Source organism: Nyctibius grandis, chromosome 1 (assembly GCF_013368605.1).
Source record: "Nyctibius grandis isolate bNycGra1 chromosome 1, bNycGra1.pri, whole genome shotgun sequence".
Lineage (NCBI taxonomy): Eukaryota > Metazoa > Chordata > Aves > Nyctibiiformes > Nyctibiidae > Nyctibius > Nyctibius grandis.
In genome coordinates, this window is record NC_090658.1 from 104,892,846 (window position 1) to 104,900,536 (window position 7,691).

Consider the following 7,691-nt stretch of genomic DNA (forward strand, 5'->3'; position numbering starts at 1 on the left):
TGAAAATCCAAAGTGAACTTTTTCTGAGATCTTTTAGCCAGTATTGTAGTTTAGAATTGGCACAGCTTAAGAAAGTCAAACTTTGCATGCCAGGTAACTCCAAGCTATAAATTTGATGTAAATCCTTTATGCTGTTTATGCCATAATGATAGTCAAAACTACTATAAAATACATTGTTTCACTCTTCTTGTTGTAAGAGTCAAAGAATAAGCAAAGAAATGTGTTCAGGTGAGTCAGGGAATATCTTGCCTATCAATCCAAAATACTAAATTACACCCCCCTTCCTGTGGTGTCTAGTGAGAAGACTTTCAAGTACTCTTAAAGACATGAACACCCTGATTTGCTTGAACTGCTCTGGATGGATGGTTGGATCACCCCAGAAAGTGCTCCAGCCTCATTTTCCCATGTTTCTGCTGGGGCATTGTTATTTAGCAGCCACTATGGCTCATATATCAAAACACGAAGTTTAACAAAACTGGGTCTTGAACCATTCACAGATTTAAAAATTCTGTAATGGGTGAGATCCAATGAAGAAGTGAGGAATTTGCAGCAGTACTTTGGCTGTACTTAGTCTAATAATTAGTAGTTAAGCCTAAACGAGGTGCCAGAATTGACATCGTAAATACTCCCTAATTCAGGAGCCATTTACCCCTGAAGGTGACTAACCACACTGTAGTACTTTCTTGTTTAACAATAAATTTCCTCTTTAGTTTGCTTCTGTGCAGGCACAGAAGTAGCGCATTTTGAGCTTAAGTGTGCAGTTGTCATGTAGGGCCTGACGAGTGTTCTTCCATCGAAGATCCTGTGAGCATGTTTAACTGATGTGAGCAAGATTGACCTTCTCACAGAATGAAAGTGAAGTCACCCCTTGAAAAAAAAGTAGTTGTGATGCAAACTGCCTTTTAAATACTAGCCGGAATGTTGGGCTAAAGAATTGGTCTGAGATTAGCTTGCTACTCAGCCTGAGGAGATTCAAATGCACATTTTTTCTGCATCCTAATCAATGGATTTAACCGCGAGGCTATATACAGAACGGAAAAAGAATGCACTGGGTGACACTGGGTAGGATGGAATGCAAAATTCCTGAGACCAGAAAGGTCACAGGAAAAAAAAGTCTCTGCGACAGATAAGGGTTTTTTGCCTTGAAGATGGTGGTGAGGGCTTCAGCTATAGGCCAAGTTAGGAAATGAACTGATACTGTCCATTTTTTTTGATAAGTATACTAACCATAGCATCTTAGATAAAAGTGAGTGGTTTCGCTATTACCACAACTTCTGCATTAAATAAAATACCTATGTAGAACACAGGCTATAGAATAAAAGCGCTAGCTCTGCTCAGTGCTTCGAGAGTTCTAGATGTCTGTGTTGCTAACTACCATGGAGGATTGCTAACTTTGGCACTAGGAGACCCTTACACTCTGGAGGAGTTTTCAGATAAGCCTCTGTGCATAGTGCATCCTAGGCTTCTCAGCATCTGGGCTGTCCAGTTTGCAATTCTGAGGCTCTTAACAGTCACTATGCACTGAAACAGGGTACCTATTAAATCACGGGGATGAACAACCTAAAATGCCTCCATTCTTTATTGGGTCTGTTTTAGAAACTACTTGGGAGCTTCTGGAGAGCCTTAAATGCAGGTCTGTTATTCTATAATGATGTGAGCATTGGAAAAGATGAGCAGTCACGTCTGGAGCCCATGCTTTACCCGCACGTTCAGCTTCAACCACATAGTGAGTTATAGGAATCCAGGGTGGAGGTCACAAATAAATAGATTTTTTTGTCAGGATTGTTACAACAGAGGAAGAAACGTAGAGCCAGATTCAAAAAAACCCAACGTTTATGTGCCAAAAGTGCCACCTGGGATGAATTTAGGCCTGTGGGTCCAGGTGAGAAATCCCCACAAAATCCTTCTTTACTTGTAGTGTGACTGAGAATCCTGAGACATCTCACGTTCTTGCTACTAAAATTTGTTAGGCACATAAAGTGCTGCTGCTCTGCTTTCCTGGGCTGGCATCATTTTGACTATGTGGAGCGTTTTAACACCTAATCTTTGGCTTCACAAAATAGGCATATATTGCCCTTAAGATCAAGGGCTAATCCAGTAGCTATGCCATGAGCATGCATCACTCACGTAGGCAGCTTTGAGTTCAGCACATAATAAAGCAGTTGACACTACATCCCTTCAAAAACATGGCAAGAACTGTAAGTGATGTGATGGCACTACTGCTTTCCAGTGCTTCTGAACTTCTGAATCTTTATGCTTATATTAAGAGTGACCCTCCACTAGATGTGCCTGCTTTTTTAGTCCCTACCAGTGTCCCCCACTGAGTACATTGCTGTGACTTCACCCTGAAGTAACCCTCTGGCTGCGGAAGGCTTGCATCCAGGTTTTTGGCTTCCATGAGCAGGTGTTCCTATTACTATGTCATTATAAAAATTATATATATATATTTGTTGAAAGGTATCAAGAAAAAGCAACAGAGTGCTGAATATCATGATCACACTGTTGGAATGTGGGGACATGCTGTCTCCTGTCTGTTTTGCTGATGGTCCTCTGTAAATGCTGAAAAGGGGACAGCATAAGCTCTGAGAGCCTGCAGAAGGAGAGAAGGGGTACTGGTTGACTGCCCTCTCTGAGTCTTATCAGAGACAAATTGGATGTACCAAGATACTACTTCTATACTTTGGAGACTTTCTTCTGTGGCTCACTGTATCAAAGTCACTGCAGAGATCTTACAGAACAATGTGGCGTTCGTCTTACTTGTGCCAGGGCTATGGAATGCGTAAACCAGAGTTCCCAGGGCAGTCTTTGGTCTCTGCCCTGGTCTGAACCTGTGAAGGTTCAACAGCTGACCAATGTCATATTGCTGGCATTTTCTTTGATACTTTCACAGTAGTTTTTCTTTTTCCCACGTTGTTGGCAATAGCTAGAAAGTCAAATACCGGTTTCTTTGGCTGGTCAAGATATGTTGTTCTAAAGGCATGGCTGGCTTTCTCCTCCTTTTTTGGAGAAGTTGATCAGTTCCGTTAGTAATGGGCATAATTGTTCTTCAGTGCCTTTCACAAGACAGCAATGACATGGATCCCATACATGGATAGTGCAATGTCTTCCAGCAGCAGCTTGCTTTGTAATTTAAACTTTTATGTATTAGGGCAACTTGGCTCTGGACCAGCACTTTAATGTTTCATTTTCATGTATAACCAGAGTTTATGGAAATAAGAAGTGAATATTCTGGTCTTATGAATAAGTCTAGAGAGGCTTTGGCTAATTTTCCTTTCTTAATAGCGTCATTTGAGTTCATAAAACTTTTATTATTGTAATAAGGAGCCGCAAAATGAAGACTGCAATTCTGTGAGGTAAAATTCCTATGTTTGGGATCAGTGCTGTTGAAATGAAATACTTGTCCAAAGAGTTAGTGTGAATACATAAGATCTGCCTATTTTTTCACAGAGTTAGTTTTAAGGGGTAGAAATATTGTTTAGTTACTGTGATACCTGAAAATGAGTGTTCTCTGCCACTGAATTTTTCTGTGATTTCTTAGACTGCCTTAAGTTCTCTTTATTGATTGTGAAATGTCTGGAGAACTGACTAAACAGAAGAATCAGTCTGGAGAAGTGAATGAAAGATACTTGCTTTCCAGTCCTTGACTTGCTGATCAGTGCTTTTCTTTTGTTATATTTTTGAAGATTATTTTTCTCTACAGTCCTGCTCAAATGCAGTGTTGATCTTCATTGCTGCAATAACACAGCAGGCAGAAGGACTGCAGCCAAAGTTAACTTACTCCTTTGAAACCGATGTCAAAGAGATGATGTTTGTTAAGGAATTGTCATGTACCCTCTTGGTTAAATGCATTTGTGATTTTGCAATATGTGGTGTTGAAGCTGAAATAAAATCTATCTCAGTGTTTACTGAAACTGATGTGCTCACATATTATGCCAGATTCAGCAGCTCTGACTAACCAGCTCACACATACGGCATTAGCAAATACAAGCTGTCACTCTGACATTACGCCTGTGTTGACTTTGTTACCTCGTAATCCATTTGGAGTGCATTTTCTTAAGATTGCCTTTCTATCAGTTGTTCCTGTGTGCTTTTATAGCTGACAAATCTCTTCTAAGTTACTAGGGAAACATTTCTTCCCTCCATTAACTAAACGTTAAAAGCTACAGCCAGGAATGGAGGTAGGAGTCGAAAAATTCAATGAGGCATTATCTAACTTCAGATGTTCCACTGCAAAGTAGAAATCTGTGCCATCTAAGTGATGTCTAAGACCCCCTGCACACTTTGTGGGAGACTGGATGACTTCAGCATGTGGTCTGAAACATTAGCAAGTTGATCAGGGAACTTTCTTGGAAAAGTCAACAGTAAAATTCCCTACCCCATTCTACTGTTGACATGAGCTGCAGTTAGTTATCTTCACCAGCTTGAATCCAACAGTATTTTCCCTGGTGGAAAGACACCCACAGTATTTTTTTTGGAAGAACTGAATGGTGTTCACTCTTTTAAGACACCATCTTGGGGATGGTGTTGATGCTGCTTCCATCCATGTTATTAGCTTGATCTGACATCTAGCTGAGTACCAGGATGCAATTCCCACAACAGCCTGAAAAGGCTGAGTCCACACCTGTCTCTCCAAACAGCCCATTCTCTCACCTCACAAACAGGTGAGACGGCTGAGGAAAATCTTCCTTTTGAAGAATTCAAGATTCACTGTGGCAAGACAGAAGTGAAGACTTGGACCTTACAGCCTTGTAGCTTCACTACTGCATAAAGAATAGGTCCTGCATACTTGTCTCAAAAACTCTTTACATGTTTAATTTGAAACAATCTTTAGATAAACCACATAAACAATCTTGAAAGAAAAAAATGGAACCCAGTATGTCCCCTTTCAGATGAGAGTGCTGTAAGGCTAAAATTTATGCTTTCTTCCTCTGGCCCAATCAGTCTTCATTTCTTCACCAGCGATGTCCTAGCTCCAATGGAAGGGAAATGAACACCACATCCTTACACAAAATGACCTGTGTCCTGGGAATCCCAAGTCATGAATGAGACTTTATTTTCCTCAGCTGGGAATTGGGTGCAGATGTCTCACTTCAAAGGAAAAGATTTTAATGATGAGGCTGTTACAAAAATACTACTTCTTCATCACAAAACGGTTCATGAAGAAATTGGAGTCTAATCATGATCACCTGAATACAGATCATCCCAGCAGAAATTCCTTTATTTAATAAGTAACGCCTAGATACAATTGACAAAATACAGTGTCACTAGGAAATATAAATCAAATGAATACATTTTACATGTATAATGGAGGAAATGTATTTTTCCATTAAGCATTAAAGTCAGCCCTAAAGAAGAGAGCCTGTAAAATTAGAGAAGCAACACAATAGCTACTAAATATCTTGCTGCTTTTCAGAGTAACTCACATATTTGCCCTCTGCTTCAAATACATTTTATATACTTGTGTGTGTATGAGTGTGCGTGTTTGTCTAAGCATATACGTGAGGAGAATTGCTAACATCTAAATATAAGATAATAAGAAAACAAAAAGTTTATAGAGATGTTTTTATGATTGAGGTTTAGTCAAATCTGAATATAAATAGATCTCTTCAAATTTTGTGACACAGAGGGCTCAGCATTGCATCGTTGTCTTTTGAAGTCAGATTGAAAACCAATACAAGGTTCACTTTGTATGTATATCCTATATAAAGAAACGTTTTTATCCAACACTGATGAGAATATATTCTCAACAGTATTTTCAGTTTGAACTTTTCCTCTTCACAGTTTTAAGATTTAAGGAGATTGTTTTGATTAACAAACTAACCAGCTTTCCACTTTTCTGTTGTATTTTTGTCCAAAGGCTGATTTAGTAATGGAATAGCATTTGATCACAAGAAAAGAAGGAATTTTTGATTTTATGCAGATCCTAAAGAAAGAAAAGCGGCATGTTGTAATAATTGTTAAAAATTTCTAAAACTCTCCCTAATAGAATTGCATGCCTTAAGCATTTCACAAGCTACCAAAGCCAGAAGCAAAAGTCACACTGAAGAGTAGAGATTCCTGCTCCTCTGATCACATCATAGATTTCTAGCCCTAGATCTAAATCAGTCCTGGTCAAAACTGGAGCTGAATTCAGTGGAACCGGTATTTCATTCCTGATACTGTTTGTTGTATGAGTTATATTTAGTGGGAATTCAGACAAAATTCAAATTAATCAAAAATAATTAATCAAATTAATCAAATTCAAAAGCATCAGATGCCAACATAACAAGACAATACATCCACTACTTATGGTAACAGTTGTATAAGAAGTACCTGTCCATCATCTTGTGCTGACCAGAACCAGATCGTTACAAAGATATAACAAAGACAACCAATTGCTAGTAAATAGGAGCTTAAATCTGGCAAAACAACTCAGCTACGGGGAGAAATCCAGAGCTCATAGCCAGAAAGTGGAATCCAGGGTGGTGTGTTAGGGACCATGACTCCCAGTACAGTGCATGGGGAGAATTAGGCACTTCGGGTATTGCCTAGAGACAATGAATAGGAAACACAGATGATGAGATGGGTCGTAACTTCTCTCTCGAGAAGTAGGCACTTCACTCCAGCCCCAAGCAAGTGGCTCTCTCCACAGGGCATTCAGACCACAAAATGCTTTCTAAAATTACTGTGTTTGAATTGGCAAGGCTCACTCATTTCTTCTTGAAGGAGGAGAAAGAATAACCGGTTTCAGCAAAAACATACTCGAGTCAAAGCATTAGCTCAGATAGTCAGAGTTTAGTTCCTTTTCATACTGAAAATGATTGTAATCCTGATCTCCCACCCCACCAAGTGCTCCACCATCAAACTACAGGCAGTCTACCTGTGAGTGCTGCCTTACAAATATGGTATTAGGTACTTGGGAACCTAGTATACAAAACTACCCCATGTGTACTTTTTAACAGCTCTTTAAAATGTTTGTGAGTGGATTTTTTTTCCTTTCTGCCAGATGAGTTCAAATCAGAAGGGTGGGTTGCAAAGATTGCCACTGCTACGCATATTCATGCTGATACATCATTCATACCATTGTCATGTGCATCTAAAGATGTAGGAAATGTGCAGCTTAGGACAGGTCTGTGCACCTATGCAAATGAGAGTACAGTTCTACTTTTTTTTTAGCTTGTGAAAGGTTTTGTCCTGGTTTGGCCCAAACCAGGCCAATTAGTCTTAAAGAAACCAAGGTCACTGCTAAATTCCTCACTGCTTACGAGTGAAGAGCCGAAGGGGGGTCGCACCTGCAGGGAGGAGCAGACAGGGCAGGTAAACCCAAGATTGACCAACGAGGTATTCCATCCCATACATGTCATTGTCACTTTCCTATTTATCACTAACCCACTGCCTCCTGGAGGTGGGGCCCAGGAGGGACGGGCCCTCCTGTCTCCCACTGATTGGTACCAGCTTTGCCAATTCTCCAGTTAAAAGCCTGCAGGTGTGATGGCAGGGGGAGCTACTGCATTTTCCCCTCTGCCTGTGCTGGGGGGGAGCAACTCTGCCTGAGGAGGTTTTCCAAGCTCTCGATCTTGGTTTTGTATATATTTGTATATATTTGATTATTTCTATTATTCTTATTATACTCTTTTTTTTTTATTACTATAGTTTATTAAAACTGTTTTAACTTTCCAACCCGTAAGTCTCTCTCCCTTTTCCCTTTCCCT